This window comes from Stegostoma tigrinum, chromosome 6, assembly GCF_030684315.1.
Source record: "Stegostoma tigrinum isolate sSteTig4 chromosome 6, sSteTig4.hap1, whole genome shotgun sequence".
In the NCBI taxonomy this organism is placed as follows: domain Eukaryota; kingdom Metazoa; phylum Chordata; class Chondrichthyes; order Orectolobiformes; family Stegostomatidae; genus Stegostoma; species Stegostoma tigrinum.
In genome coordinates this window covers 107,332,243-107,351,655 of record NC_081359.1, presented here as the reverse complement: position 1 = coordinate 107,351,655, position 19,413 = coordinate 107,332,243, and the positions used below count along the sequence as shown (strand labels likewise).

General features: G+C 44.6%; 1 protein-coding gene across 1 annotated transcript in view; it reads right to left on the bottom strand.

Moving 5' to 3' along the window:
- The window catches only part of LOC125453385 (protein Wnt-11-like), a 75,377-nt gene extending 56,784 nt beyond the window's left edge, over nt 1-18,593 (bottom strand). The window contains exon 1 of the mRNA XM_048532892.2: nt 18,406-18,593. The gene's annotated coding sequence lies outside the window, so the exon portion shown is untranslated. The remainder of the gene's footprint in view (nt 1-18,405) is intronic.
- Between the last annotated feature and the right edge of the window lie 820 nt (nt 18,594-19,413).

Sequence of the window (19,413 nt, the reverse complement as noted above, 5' to 3'; positions counted from 1 at the left end):
TAGGAAGGTATGCAGTGACACTGAGCACATAAGAGTGCAATGGTAGTGCCATTACCTCTGGACCTGAAGATGTTAAGAGTGCAGAGCTGTGTCATGACATGTCCAAGCAGGTGAACATGAAAAGCAGCACACAGCATCAACTCTCTGTGTTTATGCTACCAGATACTTCTATCCTGCTCCCTGCAATTCCAGTTGGATGGGCACCACCAGATGGCAAAAGAAAACAAGGCTGGCCAAAAAGGACCTGGCAAAGTGCATTTAAGGAGTGAAACACCAGTGCGTTGTTGTTGGAACTTGGAAACAATGTTGAGAGATCTGATCATTTGCAAGTTAGGGTATTACAGCATTTTTACGCTCGTCGGGTCAAAGCCTGGTCCTTTTGGAAACCAAACTCAATCCAAAGAGCAGGCAATGCCACAGGGAGTGCCAGTTGCCATCTCACCCTGAGAGAATGCCAGGTATCAGTGGGAGTGATGTGATGTGAGAATGAAAAAGGGAAAGAATGAAGTTACATTTGTATAGTGCCTTTCAATACCGCCGGACATTCCAAAGCATTTTACAGCCAATGAAGCACTTCAAAGTGTAATCCCTTTTGTAATGTGGGAAAGTATAGCAGCCAATCAGAAACTTCAGCAGATTTTTTTTTGAAAAGGGTAAACTAGTGTGCATGTCACTAGGTTGATGGACCTTGATTCCATAGAGACATCGCTTCACTGGCTTAAGATCCCATGCACACTTCAAGGCATGATCAGCAGACTTGAGAGGAGCGCTGTCAAGGGTGGTCTACATATTGGCTGCGAGAAGACACCATAACAGTGACGAGGATAGCAACAAGGCCCTTCCTGATCTGCTACCACACCACCAGCAGACAACATTCAGGATGTTGATCACTTGCCCTCCTTGGAGGAACATCTCCGGGAAAGGGAACATTGAGATTTAATTCTGATCGGTAAGGCTAATTCTGTGTCCAATCAGTTTTCCAATGACCACACTCAGTATGGACATCCAACACTATCAACACAGCCGTGGAGCTACTTACCCATTGTAGTACCAATGACAATCCAGTGAGACATGGAGAAGAACAAAAGAGAGCCCTACAGCGTGGAAAGAGGCCGTTTGGCCCAATGAGTCTGTACCAACCCTCTGAAGACTGTCCTGCCCAAACCCAGTCTCCTACTTTATCCCCATAGCTCCATATTTAACATGGCCAAGCCACCTAGCCTGCACATCTTTGGAATGTGGGAAAAACCAGAGCTCCCAGAGAAAACTCACACAGACACAGGGAGAATGTGCAAACTCCACACAGACAGTCGGCTGAGGGTGGAATCGAACCCAGGTTCCTGGCACTGTGGGGCAGCAGAGCTAACCACTGAGCCATCAAGAGCAAAAGTGTCATATAAGTTGGGCACCTTCCTCCAGACAGGTCAAATAGATCCTGGGAATCACTTGGGGAGATTACAGTACCAATGAAGAAGAGCTACACAGGACTGGGCAGAGATGCCTACTGGACAGTGTGATAGAGAGGGGACAGAGGTTGTGTGGGTATTTCACAAATGTATACCCTGCCACAGTGCCAGTTGGATGGGCACCACCAGATGACAAAAGAAAACAAGGCTGGCCAAAAAGGACCTGGCAAAGTGCATTTACGGAGTGAAACACCATTGAAGCTGCAGTGAAAGAGGTTGTGATGGTCTGAGGAAGGTGGCGGAGATTTGATGCCCCACTGTCCCAGCAGATGAATGAGATCTGGCATAGTGTCCCCGTGGTTAGCACTGCTGCCTCACAGCACCAGGGTCCCAGGGCCAATCCCACCCTCAAGCGACTGTCTGTGTGGAGCTTGTACGTTCTCCCCGTGTCTGCGTGGGTTTCCTCTGGGTGCTGCAGTTTCTTCCCACAGTCCAAAGATGCGCAGGTAAGGGCGAATTGGCCATGGGAAATTGCTTGTATTGTCCAGGATATGTGGGTTGGATGAATTAGTTGTGGGAAATGCAGGGTTATAGGGATGGGGTGGAACTGAGTGGGATGCTCTTTAGAGGGTGGGTATGGGCTGAATGGCCTACTCCCACACTGCAGAGATTCTATGACAGCCTACATAAGTTACAAGGGACTACCAACTCCCTGTTCTTTTAAACATTACCTTTGGAAATTTGACATCGACCTGAGAGAGCAGATGGGGACATGCGTTTAACACCTCATTCAACAGCTAACACCTGTGACCATACAACTCTCCCTCAGTACGGGGAGTGCTAGCCTAGATTCCAGACTCTCCAAACAGGGATTTGATGCCACGTCTCAGTGTCACTGAACAAAGATAACTAATCTTTGGCTGCAATGATGGGGCAGTTGACTGGAGCACCCAGCCCTGACCCAGGAACAAGTGACAGTAATACATACATCATTGACAAGTCTGTGAAGCGACAGAAGAGGGATTTGGACAAACTGGGTCACATTCTAACAAAGGAGCAAGTTCCTGCAGATGTTGGAGATGTTGGCAAGAGCAGGTCGGGCAGCAGCCATGGAGGGAGTGCAAGCTAACATTTCGAGCCTTGATGACTCTTCATCAGAGCTGAATGAAGAGTTGCTGCCTTTAGGAGAGACGCAGAGCCAAAGAAAGGGAAAAACTGGTAGACTCCGGCTTTTAAAACAATGTCTTCTGATACAGAGGAAGCAGCGAAAGAGAGATCAAGCTGCTGGAATAACTGTGTCTGACAGTTGTATCTGTATGGGACCTCAGAGCCCGGTGCAGTGATCATTATACAACAGGCCTCAAATAACTCAAGGGCCTTCCTGGGATATTCATCAATGTTTTTAACATCAACAGACCCTTCCTTATGGGGACATTCTTTCCAGGGTTGGCAAGAGCCATACCTACCCAATTAACCGTTACCCTCTTGGGGAACTCACCAATTAGTTATCCTTCACTATGACCACTTCAATCCACACCAGGGGTCATCATTCACACATTCCAGCCTCACTAGGTTAGCCTTATATCTTGCTAGTCCACAGGCATTGAGGTCAATAGCGAAAGGATCAGTGAACTTGGCATTGGACTAGGATGGAACACTGGAGACCAGTCTGACTGATTCACCCGGTCCCTCTCATCCAAAGTGAACAAGCTACGGAAACCATACCAGCTCCCCTCACTGCTGCCCTCCACTCCATGCTGGAAGACAGTCATCAGCTGAGAATGTCATCAGAAACACAGCCAGTGAACGGCCTTACAAAGCCGTTTAAGGCAACAATAGTGAGGGTTTGATTTCCCAGACACTACTTTTAGCTGCACCAATGCACATTCAGAAGAAAGATCCCCGTTGCAGGCACTTAACACATTCATTAACTTAGGTCAGCTAACGACCTGTTGAATCAGGGTAGATTCACGAAGATGTGAACTCTTTTAGCCTCTGCACTAAAAATAGCACAGAGCTATTTGACACCCATCAATATTATCACCAGGCCAATTGTCAATACACTCACAGGAAGAGTATACTTAGACTTGATGCATTTTCATATTGAGACAAATGGTTTCAGTCCAAAAATGAAGTGTTAATTGTACTGATATGAACCCCCAAAAATGACAAAATTTATGCAGAGATGACAGAAACTGCAGATGCTGGAGAATCCGAGCTAACAAAGTGTGGGGCTGGATGAACACAGCAGGCCAAACAGCATCTTACGAGCAGGAAAGCTGACGTTTCGGGCCTAGACCCTTCATCAGAAAAGTGCATCGCACCAATTAAATACCTTTCAAGCAAAACTGGAAATTGCCGGAGAAACTCAGCAGGTCTGGCAGTGTCTGTGAGGAGCGAATAGAGTTATCGTTTTGAATCCAGTGACCGTTTTTAAGAAATACCTTTGAAGTGTAGTTTCTGAGGGCACAGACAGCATGGGCAGGAAGAACCGTTTTCCGCTGGTGAAGGGATAAATGACCAGGAGGTGTAGAATTAAAGTAAGGGGCAGGGAGTTTAGAGGGTATGTGAAGGATTTCCTTTTCATCAAGAAAGTAGTGGGTGTCTGGAACTTATTGCCTGTAAAAGTCATCGAGGCAGAAATCCTCGTTAATATTTAGGAAGAATTTAGATATTTTTCTCACACCATCCTTGCTTATTTTGCATATCAATTTAAATCAATGCCCTTTCATTCTTGATCCTTTTGTTTGTGATATATGTAAATAATCTGGAGGAAGGTGTAGGTGGGCTGATCAGCAAGTTTGCTGATGACACGAACATTGGTGGAGTAGCTGATAGTGAAGGGGACTGTCAGAGATGACAGCAGAATATAGATAGACTGGAGAGTTGGGCAGATAAATGGCAGATGGAGTTCAATCCGAGCAAATGCGAGGTGATGCATTTTGGAAGATCAAATTCAAGGGCGAACTATACAGTAAATGGAAAAGTCCTGGGGAAAATTGATGAACAGAGGGATCTGGGTGTTCAGGTCCATTGTTCCCTGAAGGTGACAACGCAGATCAATAGGGTGGTCAAGAAGGCATATGGCATGCTTTCCTTCATTGGGCGGGGTATTGAGTACAAGAGTTGGCAGGTCATGTTGCAGTTGTATAGGACTTTGGTTCGGCCACATTTGGAATACTGTGTACAGTTCTGGTCACCACATTACCAAAAGGATGTGGTTGCTTTGGAGAGAGTGCAGAGGAGGTTCACCAGGATGTTGCCTGGTATGGAGGGTGCTCGCTATGAAGAGAGGTTGAATAGATTGGGATTATTTTCATTAGAAAGACGGAGATTGAGGGGGGACCTGATTGAGGTCTACAAAATCATGAGGGGTATAGACAGGGTGGATAGCAAAAAGCTTTTTCCCCAGAGTGGGGGACTCAATTACTAATGGTCATGAGTTCAAAGAGAGAGGAGGAAAGTTTGAGGGAGACATGCGTGGAAAGTTCTTTACACAGAGGGTGGTGGGTGCCTGGAACGCGTTGCCAGCGGAGGTGGTAGACGCAGACACGTTAGTGTCTTTTAAGATGTATTTGGACAGGTACATGGATGGGCGGGGAGCAAATGGACACAGACCCTTAGAAAATAGATGACAGGTTAGACAGAGGATCTCGATCGGCACAGGCTTGGAGGCCAAAGGGCCTGTTCCTGTGCTGTAGGTTTCTTTGTTTGTTTCTTTATCACATAAAAACAGCTTCTCCATATCTCCACTATCCAGCTCGCTTATGATTTTAAAAATCTCTATTAAATCTCCTCTCAGCCTTCTTCTCCCTAAGAACGGAAGGGTGGCATGGTGGCTCAGTGGTTAGAACTGCTCCCTCACAGTGCCAGGGGCCCAGATTTGATTCCACCCTCAGGCGACAATCTGTGTAGAGTTTGCACACATTCTCGTCATGTCTGCGCGGGTTTCCTCCCATGGCCCAAAGATGTGCAGGCTGGGTGGATTGGCAATGTTAAATTGCCCCATTGTGCCCAGGTATGTTTAGGTTAGACATGGGAAAGGGAAAGGGGTAGGGGAATGAGTCAGGGTGGAATGCTCTTCAGAGAGGTGATGTGGACCTGTTGGGCTGAATGGCCTGTTTTCACACTGTAGGGATTCTATGACTGAGAACAGTCAAAACATTTTCAAGATAACAAGGTGTACAGCTGGATGAACACAGCAGGCCAAGCGGCATCAGATCTGATGAAGGATCTAGGCCCGAAATGTCAGCTTTTGTGCTCCTAAGATGCTGCTTGGCCTGCTGTGTTCATCCAGCCCCACACTTTGTTATCTCGGATTCTCCAGCATCTGCAGTTCCTATTATCTCTAAACTTTTTCAACCTGTCCTCGTGAAGTTTCTCATTCCTGAAACCATTCTTGTAAATCGTTTCTGCACTCTCTCTACAATACGTTTACAACCTTCCTAAAAAGTGACACTCACAACTACACAACCTACTCCAACGTACTCTAACTGTGGAATTACACACAGGCTGCAGTGGTTCAAGAACACAGTTTTTCGCCACTTTCTCCAAGGCAGTGAGAGATGGGTAGCTAATATTGGCCTTCCCAGTAATGTTCACAACTTGAAAATGAAGAAAAAATACAAGATAATGAGAGGCATAGATAGAGTTGATAGCCAGAGACTATTTCCCAGGGCAGAAATGGCTAGCACGAGGGGTCATAGTTTTAAGCTGGTTGGAGGAAAGTATAGAGGGGATGTCAGAGGCAGGTTCTTTACGCAGAGAGTTGTGAGACCATGGAATGCGTTGCCAGCAGCAGTTGTGGAAGCAAGGTCATTGGGGACATTTAAGAGACTGCTGGACATGCATATGGTCACAGAAATTTGAGGGTGCATACATGAGGATCAATGGTCGGCACAACATTGTGGGCTGAAGGGCCTGTTCTGTGCTGTACTGTTCTATGTTCTATGTTCTATGTTCTAAAAATGACCAAAGGGAGGGGAATTGGTAATTGTAACATTATCACATTGTGCTCTCTCCCAAACTTCCTATTTTACAAACACATCCCCTCACCAGCAGCATGCCCCTCATGGGACATTTAATATCCAGTCCCACATGCCTCATCAGAATCACTCCTGTTTTTCTCTCTGCAGTTTTCTCAGCTCTCTCTGGTTTTATTCTCAGATCAACACTGTTTATTTTTATTTGATTTGATTTATTTGTCACATGTATTGAGGTAAAATGAAAAGTATTATCTCGTGTCTATACTGATTGATCAAACTGCACAAAGTGCAGCAGGAGGATAGAACAGAATGCAGAAATACAGTGTTACAGACCCAGAGAAGGTTCGGAGAGAGATTCACCTGAAAATTTGTGATGTCCAATCATGTCTGATAACAATGGGGAAGAATTTGTTCTTGAATTTAATAATGTGTATGTTCAAACTGCAATATCAATGTTATATCCAACATTGTTAATCAATTTTATACCAAGCTTTTCTTTAATTTTTTGCATCAAACTTTTATATCTATAATCATATCAATTATTTCAATGGAAACGAACAGGAATCACCACTGCCTTACCAAGGAAGGAAATGGCAAATATTTTGTAACTATTTCAGTGATTTTTCACCTTCTTGAGGTGATTTATTGACAACTAATTATTTTTTTGACATTATGTTATCATGTAGGAAACCATACCACACCACGTGCAGCTCAGGGATAAATGACGAGCGAATTTCACTGGCTTTTCCAGACTCTGGAAGATTGTGCTGGAATTAATTTAGCTGAACAGGCAGATGGGGCTTTAATTTAGGCCCCAGCATCATCTGAACCTGAAGTGATTAAAATTTCCATGATTATTTTGAGCATTAGAATAATTTATTGTCTGAATGGAAGGACAGCAGCTCCAGCGGTGCAGCACCTCTCAACGCTGCACCAGAAATAGTCGCTTAGCTCATACATTCGAGCCCCGAGTGCAACCTAATCCCACAATCTTCAGGCTTGCAAGGAAAAATGCTGCCAGTGAATTCGCCTGACACCTGACTTGTTGACACTTAAAGATAGGAACTTACTGTGGTCCAGAATGCACTGCCAGGAAGGGCATTGTGGGCAGATTCAACAGTAACTTCCAAAAAGAGAATTGGATAGGGTGGTAAGGAAGGTAAACAGGATGCTTTCATTGACTGGTACTGAATACAAGAGCTGGGGTATAATGCTGAAACTGTACAGGACACAGAGTAAGCTGCAGCTGGAGGTCTGTGTACAGTTCTGGTCACCATATTACAGGAAGGTTATATCTAGACAAAGAGTGCAGAGGAGATTTACAAGAATGTCGCCAGGACTTGAAAATTGAAAGGGAAATTGGATAGGGCAGAGTTGTTTTCCTTGGAACAGGGGATGCTGAGGGTTGGCTTGTTGAGACCCACAAAATAACGAGGGGCTTGAATAAAGTGGTCAAGGAGGACCTTTCTCCCCTAGCAAAGAGGTTAGTTACCAAGGGGCACAGATTTAAGGTGATTAGTGGAAGGATTAGAGAAAAAATGTTTTCACCAGAGGGTAGTGAGTGTCTGGAATTCTCTGGTCAGTTTAGGGTTTGCAGTGGAACTCATTGAGAAGGAGCTGGGGGATCTGTCCCTGATGTGCTGGAACATGCAGGGGCTGGCAAATGGGATTAGAATGGGCAGCTGGTTTATTCAACGGGTACAGGCATGATGGGCTGAATGGCCCCTTTCTGTGCTGTAACTTTTCCATGGTTCTAAATACTTGAAGGGGGGGATAGATACGAGGGTTGTAGGGGCAAGTGGAGTTATTTGGATATTTATTTCAAGTAGCCAGCAGAGACAAAATGGAATGAACGACCGCATTGTGCATCATAAAATACAATGGCAATGAACTTCTAAACCAATTGAACACTTAACCCAATAAGATTGTGGTGCATAAAGGTGAAGGCATTTAAAGCATTTTTTAAATTTGTGAGAATAAGGTGCTTTTCTTGGATAAAGTGGAGAATGTAAGTGCAGTGATGGGAACCATGTTGACCACATTGATTACAAAGTGTGGAACTGGATGAACACAGCAGGCCAAGCAGCATCTCAGGAGCACAAAAGCTGGCCTAGACTCTTCATCAGAGAGGCTCTCTGATGAAGGGTCTAGGCCCGAAACGTCAGCTTTTGTGCTCCTGAGATGCTGCTTGGCCTGCTGCGTTCGTCCAGCTCCACACTTTGTTATCTTGGATTCTCCAGCATCTGCAGCTCCCATTATCACTTGACCACATTGATTACAAGGTCAATGATTGGGGTTGTTAACCTGGGCCAATCAGGAAAGCCCTGGTTGACCAATATAGCCGGGGGTTAGAGTGTGCTCATCCAGGTGACTGACTCTGAGCTGACTGTCACAGCCTGTGTACTGTGCACTTGTGAAAAAAAGGGGACTCGGTGACAAGATACTGGTCTCTGTGCAGTTATTTCATTCAGGCTGTTCAAAGCCATTGCCAATAAGCTGAAAGTGTTCCTGTTGTTGGCAGGATTGAGATGGTGACATGTTGCAAGATGACCTGCAACATGGTGCTGCCACTTTAGTCTTCATTTCAGCGTTCTTCTTCCTCTTTTCTTGGTTACTGAGGCACTGTTATGCTGATAGCTGAAATGACCACCCTTACTAATGAAAGATCTTCAAGAGTCCTCTGGATGCTGCCAAATGGGCATTACCAAAACCCAATGTTTGCCATTTTCCCCAACCCCAGGTCTGACCCCAGTCAACGATTAGCACTGCTGCCTCGCAGCGTGAGGAACCTGGGCTCGAATCCACCCTCGGGTGACTGTCTGTGTGGAGTTTGCACATTCTCCCTGAACGCTACGGGCAATTTAGCATGGCCAACCCACCTAGCCTGCACATCTTTGGACTGTGGGGGGAAACTGAAGCACCCGGAGGGAACCCACACAGACACAGAAGGAGTATGCAAACTCCACACAGCCTGAGGCTGGAATTGAACCCAAATCCCTGGCACTGTGATTAGCCTTGATTCCCGCCCTGACTGAAAATCTATCTCCGCCTTGAATATGCTTAATGACCCAGCCTCGACAGTTCTCTATGGTATAGAATTCGACAGATTCACTACTTCTGAGAGTAGAGATTTCTCCTTATCTCTGTCTTAAATGGGTGACCCCTTATTCTGAGATGATGCTGCCTGGTCCTAGACTCTCCCACAAGGAGAAATCACCTTTCCATATCTACCCTGACAAGCCTGTTAAGAATCTTTTGTTTCAGTAAAGTCACCACTCATTCTTCTAAACTCAAGTTACTACTGGCCCAACCTGTTCAACCTCTCCTTGTAAGAAAATCCCTAAATTCCTGGTAACAGCTTAGTGAACCTTCTCTGGACCACATTCAAATGCCAGTATATTTTTCCTTAGGCAAAGGAAAAGGGTAAAGAGTTCAAAACGTCACAATATTCCAACTGAGGTCTGGTTAGTGTTCTGAAGAAGGATTCTGGACTCGAAATGTTAGCACTCTTTCTCTCTCCAAAGATGCTGCCAGACTTGCAGAGTTTCTCCAGTAATTTCTATTTTCATTTGTTTCACAATTCGAACTTCCTCTGTTCTTTGTTTTATGCTAATGGTCTGACCGTTTTCTTGTAAAGTTTTAGCAAGACGCCCTAATTTTTGTGCTCCATTCCCTTTGAAATAAAGGTGCATAGTGATGCATTATAGAATTATACGATGCACCTCAGGAGGCTACCAGCAGAGAATGAAGGCATTTGGTCCTGTATGTTCATGCAGAACCTCCAAAAGAAATCATTGCCAAACCTACAGGATCGTCCCGGAATCTCCAACAATTGAAATTTCCATCACAATCAAAGCTCAGGAGAAAAATCAGATGTGTTCCAACATAACCATGTTTCCTTTTCATTTTCTTTGGAGATTTTACTAGTTATTGAAGTGTTGGTAATGATGTCGCTGCGATTAATCCAATTGGCTAACACAGAATCTGTTTCGTTTCCACATAGTTGTAGACAATATCAGATGGACCAATGACAAAGGGGTGGCAGGTTGGTCAGCAGTCGCATGATTACACCTTCAGGAATCATAGAATCCCTACAGTGTGGAAGCAGGCTATTCAGCCCATCACGTCCACAAAAACCCCCCCAAAAAGCTTTTCTGATGAAGGGTCTATGCCCGAAACGTCAGCTTTTGTGCTCCTAAGATGCTGCTTGGCCTCTTGTGTTCATCCAGCTCCACACTTTGTTATCTCGGATTCTCCAGCATCTGCAGTTCCCATTATCTCTGGGTTTGAACTGAATTCCCGGCATTGTGAGGCAGCAATGCTAACCACTGAGTCACAGTGCCTCCCCAGAATATATGAAACCAGAGCTGGCAGCCCAACAATGCCTGTGATTTTGTTTTTGGAGGCTTTCTATTCAATTGGATTGAGTGTTTTTGGCACAAAAGCTGTCCTTACAAATAGCAGTTCAAAGGGGGTTATATAATTGGGAGTCAATGAAGGTAGGCCACATTGGGAAGAAAAGGAAGCAATTCTGAAAAGCTAAAAGTGATGAGAATAATCTAATCAAGCTACTTCCTGCCCAGCAAGATGCGAGTAAGGAATCGAATGGCATCACCTCATGGTCTTGCAATTGTGCTTCTGAATGCCATTATGCAGGCAAACCTGCAAATCCATTAGTTAACAATGTGCAAAGTGTCGCACCCTGCATGAAAATGCAAAGGTTTGTGTATTGCAGAGCTGCTATTCCCATCAGATGAAGAACTTGCCATTGGCAAAGGACATAATAATGGCAGGTAAAGACAAAGGGAAGAATTGACCTGTGCTTTGTTGGTTTGATAGGAACAAGTTGCCTGCGCTGTGTTCACACAATAGTTTATCAGCAGTGAGTACAAAAGTCATGGAAAAGATACACTTTATTCACATGTTAGGCCCCGTTGGAGAATTGTGTGTACTTCTTTGGGCACCACATTTTAAAACAGATTTCGAGGTGTAGGTAAGGAAAGGCCTCAGAGAGAGTGCAGGGGGACCCACTGCAGTTACATGCAGTAAGTTATAAAATCTCCCTTAGAGATAACAAGGTGTAGATCTAGATGAACACAGCAGGCCAAGCAGCATCAGAGGAGCAGGAGAGCTAACGTTTCGGGCCTAGACCCTTCTTCAGAAATGAAGAATTTGTAAAATCTCTCTTATTGTCTTTAGGGAGGGGAAGGCTAAGGGTGGCATGGGAGGGCTCAAAAGAGGACCCACTGAGCTCAAAATGTTAACTCTGTTTCTCTGTCCACAGGCACTGCCAGAAACATAGAATTGAGGAGCAGGAGTTGGCCATTCGGCCTGTCAAGCCTGCTCCACAAATCAATATGATCATGGTTAATCGTCCAACTCAGGCCCCTCTTCCTGCTTTCTCTCTCACACTCTTTGATCCCTCTAGTGCCAAGAACTACATCTAATTCCTCCCAAAAACATCCAAGGTTTGGTCTCAGATAATAAAATGTGAGGCTGGATGAACACAGCAGGCCCAGCAGCATCTCAGGAGCACAAAAGCTGACGTTTCGGGCCTAGACCCTTCATCAGAGCTTGGTCAGGTTCATCAGGTTTGGTCTCAACCGCTTTCTGTGGCAGACAATTCCACAGGCTCCCCAGTCTCTGGGTGAAGAAATTTCCCCTTCTCTCAGTCCAAAATGGCCGACCCCATATCCTTAGGTTGTGAACCCCCCCACTTCTGGACTCCCCAATTATCGGGAATGTCCTTCTCATGTTATTATGTCCTGCTAAGTTTCTCCAGCACTGTGTTTAATTTCTGGTCTCCAGTATTCAGTACATTGTACAAAATTGTAAAACCTCAGGGGGGAGGGATTAAGGTGAGAGGGGAAAGATTTAAAAGGGACCTTAGGGGAAACCTTTTTGCACAGAGTGTGGTGCGTGTATGGAATGAGCTGCCAGAGGAAGTGGTGGGGGCTGGTACAGTTACAACATTTAAAAGGCATCTGGATGGGCACATGGATAGGAAGGGTTTGGAGGGATACGGGCCGAATGCTGGCAAATGGGACTAGATTAATTTAGCATATCTGGTCAGCGTGGACGAGAAGGGTCTGCGTCCGTGCTGTTTATCTCTATGCCTCTATTTCATGTGAACCCTTTCTGAGATGTGCCTTAATGTCACGCTGAAGGCTGTCTTTAATGAAGATATTCGGTTATATTCTGAGATAATGGGAACTGCAGATGCTGGAGAATCTGAGATAACAAACTGTGGAGCTGGATGAACACAGCAGGCCAAGCAGCATCTTAGGAGCACAAAAGCTGACATCTCGGGCCTAGACCCTTCTTCAGAAATGGGGGTGGGGAAGGAGGTTCTGAAATAAATAGGGAGAGAGGGGGAGACGGATAGAAGATGCGTTGCGAACCATTTTAACTCCCCCTCCCATTCCTCAGACGTGTCCATCCTGGGCCTCCTGCAATACCACAACGATGCCACACGAAGGTTGCAGGAATAGCAGTTCATATTCTGCTTGGGAACCCTGCAGCTCAATGGTATCAAGGTAGACTTCTCAAGCTTCAAAATCTCCCCCCCACCACCTCATTACAAAACCAGCCCAGTTTGTCCCTGCCTCCCTAACCTGTCCTTCCTCCCAGCTATTCCTTCCTCCTACCTCAAGCCCCACACCCATCTCCGAACCACTAACCTCATCCCAACCCCTCGACCTGTCTGTCCTCCCTGGACTGACCTATCCCCTCCCTACCTCCCCACCTACACTCACCTTTACTGACTCCATCCCCGCCTCTTTGACCGGTCTGTCTCCTCTCCACCTATCTTCTCCTCTATCCATCTTCTCTCTGCCTCCGCCTCTCTCCCTGTTTGTTTCAGAACCCCCTTCCCCTCCCCCTTTTCTGAAGAAGAGTCCAGCCTTCCTGCTCCTCTGATGCCGCTTGGCCTGCTGTGTTCCTCCAGGTCTACACCTTGTTATTCAGGTTATATTCGACAGGTTTACATTCGTAATGATAATGTAACTAAGTACATAAGTAACAGGAACAGGTGTAGGCCATCGTGTCCCTTGAGTCTGCTCCTGTTTAGTAAGATCCTGGCTGATTTCACAGTTTAACTCCAAATTCCTGCTCCAGACTTATTTCCATTAATTTACTTAATACTCAAAAATGTTTGCATGTAAACAGTTAGATTAAGTTCCTCTCTTTGTTGCTTTGGTGAGAGGTTAAACACCCAGTTTACTGAGACTGGTGAGGATTGCAAAGCTCTTTTCTGTCTCTCTCTGCCCTTTCATCTATTTAACCTAACAGGTTTCTACCATGCTTGCCTGCATTACTGAATCAAAAACTTAAATGGAAAAGGCCTCTGTTAAAATATTTGGAGTGAGGAATTTGATGCTAGCATTTTAAGCGTTTTTGTAATGTCAACGACAATATTAATCAGTCATGAGCCCAGCAAGGGGGCTATGAGGTTGAAGGTTTCCTCACGCATATCCCCCTAGCTTTAAATCCATTAACCTTTTGCTACAATTTTTCTGTCAGTTTAAGAATCTATTAGAAAGGAGAAGGAGAGCCCTGCTGTCCATCCTTAGGGACAATGATTTCATCAAATGGGAAGCAGAGTCTCACAATGGGGAGGCTTTGAACTTGATTGCGATGTTTTATGTAACCATTTACACATTGGAAATCAATTGGACCTTTCTTCATAAACCTAGATTAGCCACAAACTTTAGTTTTTTTAATTCACTGGCCAGGCAATGAAGTTGACCTGTGAAGCTAAGTTCATTGTTAGTCCCTTCATTTGGAACTGCTGTTAATCAAATAATAATAATTTTGAGAACACTTAGGAGAGAATCACATTAAATTTTAGAAGTGTTGTTAAATACAGGATCGACAAGTATAGACACAAAAACAGAAATTGTTGGAAAAGCACAGTTGGTCTGGCAACATCTGTAGAGAGAATTCAGAGTCAACATTTCAGGTTGAGCGATCCTCAGAACCCATCAGCTTAGATGGCAGATCAGTATCCCTAAGGGCTGTTAGTGAGGGGTTTATTCTCAAAGCACAGTTTCATGGTCACTTTTTGGATCATGATGTTTCGTATATAGCTCTGTGGTTACCCCTTTGGGTTGGATCATTGTGAATTCAAGTACTGGTCAAGAAAACTGTGCCAAAATCTCGGCTGACAATAATTTATATTTAAACAAAGCTTGGTAATTAACTGTCAGTCGTCACTTAGCTGGTGCATTCTCTGTTACAATGCCTTTATCAATCACACTCCTTTGACAGCAAAAGCACACTCTTCTCACGCAGTGCAAATAAAATTATTCCCCTGTAAAATGGTATTCTTGCAAATTGTCCTGATGAGTGTTAAGTCAAAACGTTTCAACAAAACCTTTTCAGAAATAGTTAAGTACTGGCAATTTAGTATAGTATTAAAGCACTGTCACTCCTTGAGGCAGATGTACTAAGAGGACTATTGTGAAGAAAGTCAAGAATCCTGGAACAGAAACAGAATTTGCTAGTGAAACTCAGCATGTCTGGCATCATCTGTGGAGAGAAAGTCGAGTTACTATTTCGAGTTTGGTGACTCTTCATCAAGAGTCCGAGTTTGATCAGAATTTCAGCATCTGCGGTTCATTGTTTTAAATTATGCAGGAGAGTCCCCGCTGAAGTCCAATCTAAAAGTTAGCCCTCAGCCAACATCAGTGAAACAGCTTATCACATTATCTGAGACAAAAGCTGCTTCAAATACTCAGTCAGTCAGGCATTATTGGTGTGGTTTCTGATGACCTGAAGCATAAACTTTTTGGATGTGAGTTTGCTCACTGAGCTGGAAGGTTCGTTTTCAGACGTTTCGTCACCATTCTAGGTAACATCATCAGTGAACCTCCGACGAAGCCGGCATAAACTTTTTTTTAATCTTTCCGTAGATGCTGCCTGATCTGCTGACTATGTCCAGCACTTTGAAGTTTTTTTTTGCTTTAATTTCCCAGCGCCTACAATCTCTTGCTTGTGAGTTTAGTCATCTGTTTTATTGCTGTGTGTAAATTAGCTTCTGACATTATGATGGCAACTACTCCTCAAAAGTAATTAATTGACAGTCAAGTGTTTAGGGCACACTGAGGTTACACAAACTGAAGTATAAATGCAAATTCTTTTTTTGAAATCCCATTGTCAGATTAATCTTACATTTTACTATGGGAAATAAATAGAAAACAGGAGGGTGATTGAATCATGGTTAAATAGGAAGGCTGCAAGGTGACAAAGAGATCGTAATGGGCTTCAGGAGAGAGTTTCAGAATGTGAGGTCAAAAGCCACCAACAAAACTGGGAACTGAAGCAGCAGGCCATTCAGCCCCTCAAACCTATTAAGTCATTCATCATCTGACATCAGTTAATAGTCCAACAGGTTTATTTTAAATCACAAGCTTTCAGAGTACTGCTCCCTCATCAGAGGAAGTTCTTCATCAGACAAAGGAGCAGCGCTATGAAAGCTTGTGATTTCAAATAAACCTGTTGGAGCGTATCCTGGTGTCATCTGACCTTGTCCACCCCAGTCCAACACTGGCATATCCAAGCCATATTAAATCATTGCCAATCCATATCCTAAGTCTGTGAAGGAGAGAACAGAGTTAACGTTTCTGGTCCAGTGACTCTTCCTCAGAACTTCCTCGGTTCTGAGGAAGGGTCAGCAGACCCGAAACGTTAACTTTGTTCTCTCCTTCACAGATGCTGCCAGACCTGCTGAGCTTTTCCAGCAACTTTGCTTTTGTTCCTGATTCACAGCATCCACAGTTCTTTTGGTTTTTATATCTTAAGTCTGTTTGGCACTAGCCATTTCATGACGCACTTGTAGCCGCCCATTCAATACAAACAAAGGGGAATACTTTCAACCTTTGCATCTTTTTGAATTATCCTAGAGTTCAGGGAGCAAATATTGATTGCTTTCTCCATGGCAATGCCTCAACCAATCAGTCTTGACTTGCCGGCCAATCAACACCTTTTGCCAATCAACGCCCTTTGTTATTCTCCTGTGGGATAAACTCTTGTGAGTGAAATTTGGCATTCTTGTGTTTTTCACCTGATGAGGGTGGGACAAAATAAGTACTTTTGCTTTTGATGAGACTCGAGTTGTGTGCTAGTGTGTGCCTGGCATTCGATCGCTACTTTGTGTAAGCATAATTTAAAAAAACATTAATCTTGTTTTCAAAAGTTTTGATCGAGCTGTAAAAGTGTTGGTTAGGGTTGGCCGGGAGAGGGGAAGAGTTTCAGACCTTTCCTTTTGTGAAGAAGTCTTTCCTGACATTCCTGACACCCCCCAACATAACGTCCTGCCTCAGAGTCACTGAAGCGTTGCGTTACTGGAGGAGGCCATTCGGCCTGTTGTACCTGTACTGGGAATCCAATCCATAGCTCCTTTGCCCTGGATTCCACAGGTGGCCCAAAAATGGTGGTTTGGGGAGGGATTGAGACCTCCCTCACTACCCTACCCCTACGTCCACTTCCCTCCTGAAGTCGAATAGCCTCTGAAAACGGCAGCAAATCATAGCAGGATCAATCCATCTCCCGCGAGAGCTCCACTGTTTTGATTTTCTTTTCGGAATGTGTAACTATTTTAGACTTTGTAACTTTTAAGCTTTCCCTCTCAGAGCTCCAGGTGTGTGGGCAGGGAGGTTGCGGTAGGTCAGGATTTGATGTTTAGTCTTGCTCTCGTTTAGAGCGGGGCTTATCACGGAGAAGCTTCAAGTCCCCGGCCTGAGAAGGCAGGAAGCGAGCGACAGGACAGGCGTGTGCCTCCCACACTGACCTCTCTGGGGCTGGGCAGAAATGCATTTATTCCAAATAAAAACTCAGCTCATTCGCAGAGCGTTTCGAATCTACCCCCGGGAGTAGCGCCTTCTCGGTGTGAATAACTAGCAGGATTGCACTCTCAACTTCCAGGCCATTCAGCCCCCACGCTGCTGCTCGCGGTCTATACTAGCCCTCAATTCAAATTTGCTCCTAAAGACTTAAAACTTTTCTTCCTCGCTGCCAAATAGCTCAGTTCCTTCCTGTAACAATGCTTCCCCAGTAACTGACAGGCAGTGATTTATTACAAAAGGCGAGGGGAGAGTAATTTCCGCCGGTAGGCGAGGGGGGGGTGGGAGCGGGGGTCAGAGATTTGAAACTTTATTAATGAATCCGGTTCTTGCGAGCTTTGTAAATTCTGGGCGACGGTTGACACATATTTAATGACAGTGCCAGCTCAAAGCATACCAGCGCCGTCTCTTTGGGGAGGGGTGCAGTGGATGTTACTGTACTGTAAAATATTTTACATTACGGAGTTATCCCAAGCACCCTGTTTTGAAAAATTAATCCGGATCAAATCCGAACAATAGATCAATACTTACCTTTGTAACTAACCTGGGGTGGGTTCGGGGGTGGAGGGTTTGGAAGGTGAGCTTCTGTGAACATAAAAATGCACATAACTGTTCCTTTCGACTTCAAACTGCCTTAACTAGGCACGATACAACGATTTTAAAAAAAGTTTAGCATCAAGAATAAAGGAGCATTCGGAATTCACGCGGATTCCTTCTGTTCAACACCTCACTTCCAATCGTTTGGCTTGAAAACGGGATGTAGAACTCGGGTCTTTTTTTAATAAAAGAATTATATTTTGGGCCCGCGAGTTATTATATGTTTTAAATCGTCGACCCCAGCGAGATTTACATTTGCACCTCACAGGTAGCTGTTCACATTCCATCGTGCAAAATATATTAATTCATTTATTTTAATATTTTAAAAGTGCCTTTTTATTGGTCCGCTCGCCCTGCAGTTAGTAACTAGTTCATTACTGTGAAACTCACAAGCGTTTCAGAAATTGACAAATTGGAAATTTGTAACAGGCTCTCCTTTTTAAAAAAAATTAAACTAATACATTCTAAATAAAGAAGACACTCTCATTCCAACAGGCAGTAAACTGGAAATTATTTCTGCCCCTCTTTTTGTTGTTGGAAACTTAAAGAAACAGTTTTGTTTCTTCAGAATCCTACCTTCAGTCCCGGGGCGTCTGCATTATTCGCAGTTTAGTCCAAATCAGAAGGAGCCCATCCGTCCGGGGGTCACTGCTGAAAGTTGTCCTCTGATGCACAGCCCCAGTCTGTCTCTGCACTGGGCTCATCCGAGCACCATTCTGTGTGTGTGTGTGTGTGTGTGTATGTGTTGGCAGAACCTCGTTATATCAACTCCACAACCTCCTTTGAAGTCGAATGATGTCAGGGGATTATTAACATAACAAAGGCGTCGCTGATATAGCGTTTTCTTAAAAACGAAAAAGAGGTGGGATGTTCGATGGGAAGAAGTTCCATACACCCCTCTCCTTTCACCACCTCCCCCCCCCCACCCACCCCACTTCCCCTCACTTCTCCGAGACAGACTCAAGTTAGTCCCCCATTCTGCTTCTGAGTAGCGGGGGGGCTCACATTCAAACAGGACCCATGTCTTGGACTGAAGTTGTTGCAAGAGGAGTTTCGATTGATCAATGCATTTTATAAGATATATGTTTCCTTAAAAAATGCACCAACTTCTGGAAGAGCACTTCTCAAGAAATTTCATAATCTTGGGACTGTAATGTCTGTCATTTTGAGTTTCTCCGACTGTTATAATTCGTGAGAGAAAAAAGTACCGCGGATGCTGGAAACCAGAAACTAAAGCTTTTAGAAATTGATGGAGAAATACAGCGGATCTGGCAGCATCTGTGCAGAGAGATAGCAGAGTTAACCTTTCGTGTCTGTGCCCCTGCTTCAGAATCTTTTTATTTGGGTTTTTTTTCTCCTACCGTACCTCGCTGTCATTCTGAAGCCCACTCTCTCTGCTCGCCTCCAGCTCAAAAGCTGATGTTGCCTCACACGGTCTCTCTCTCTCTCTCTCTCATTCCCACCTCTGCCATCCATTCATTGCTGTTTCATTGCTCCCCTGTCGTTTCGTGGACTTTTCTGTTTCTGCTTATCTCTGTGTATCTGAGTTTTTTATCCTCTCGCCGGCATTGCCCCCATTTGTCT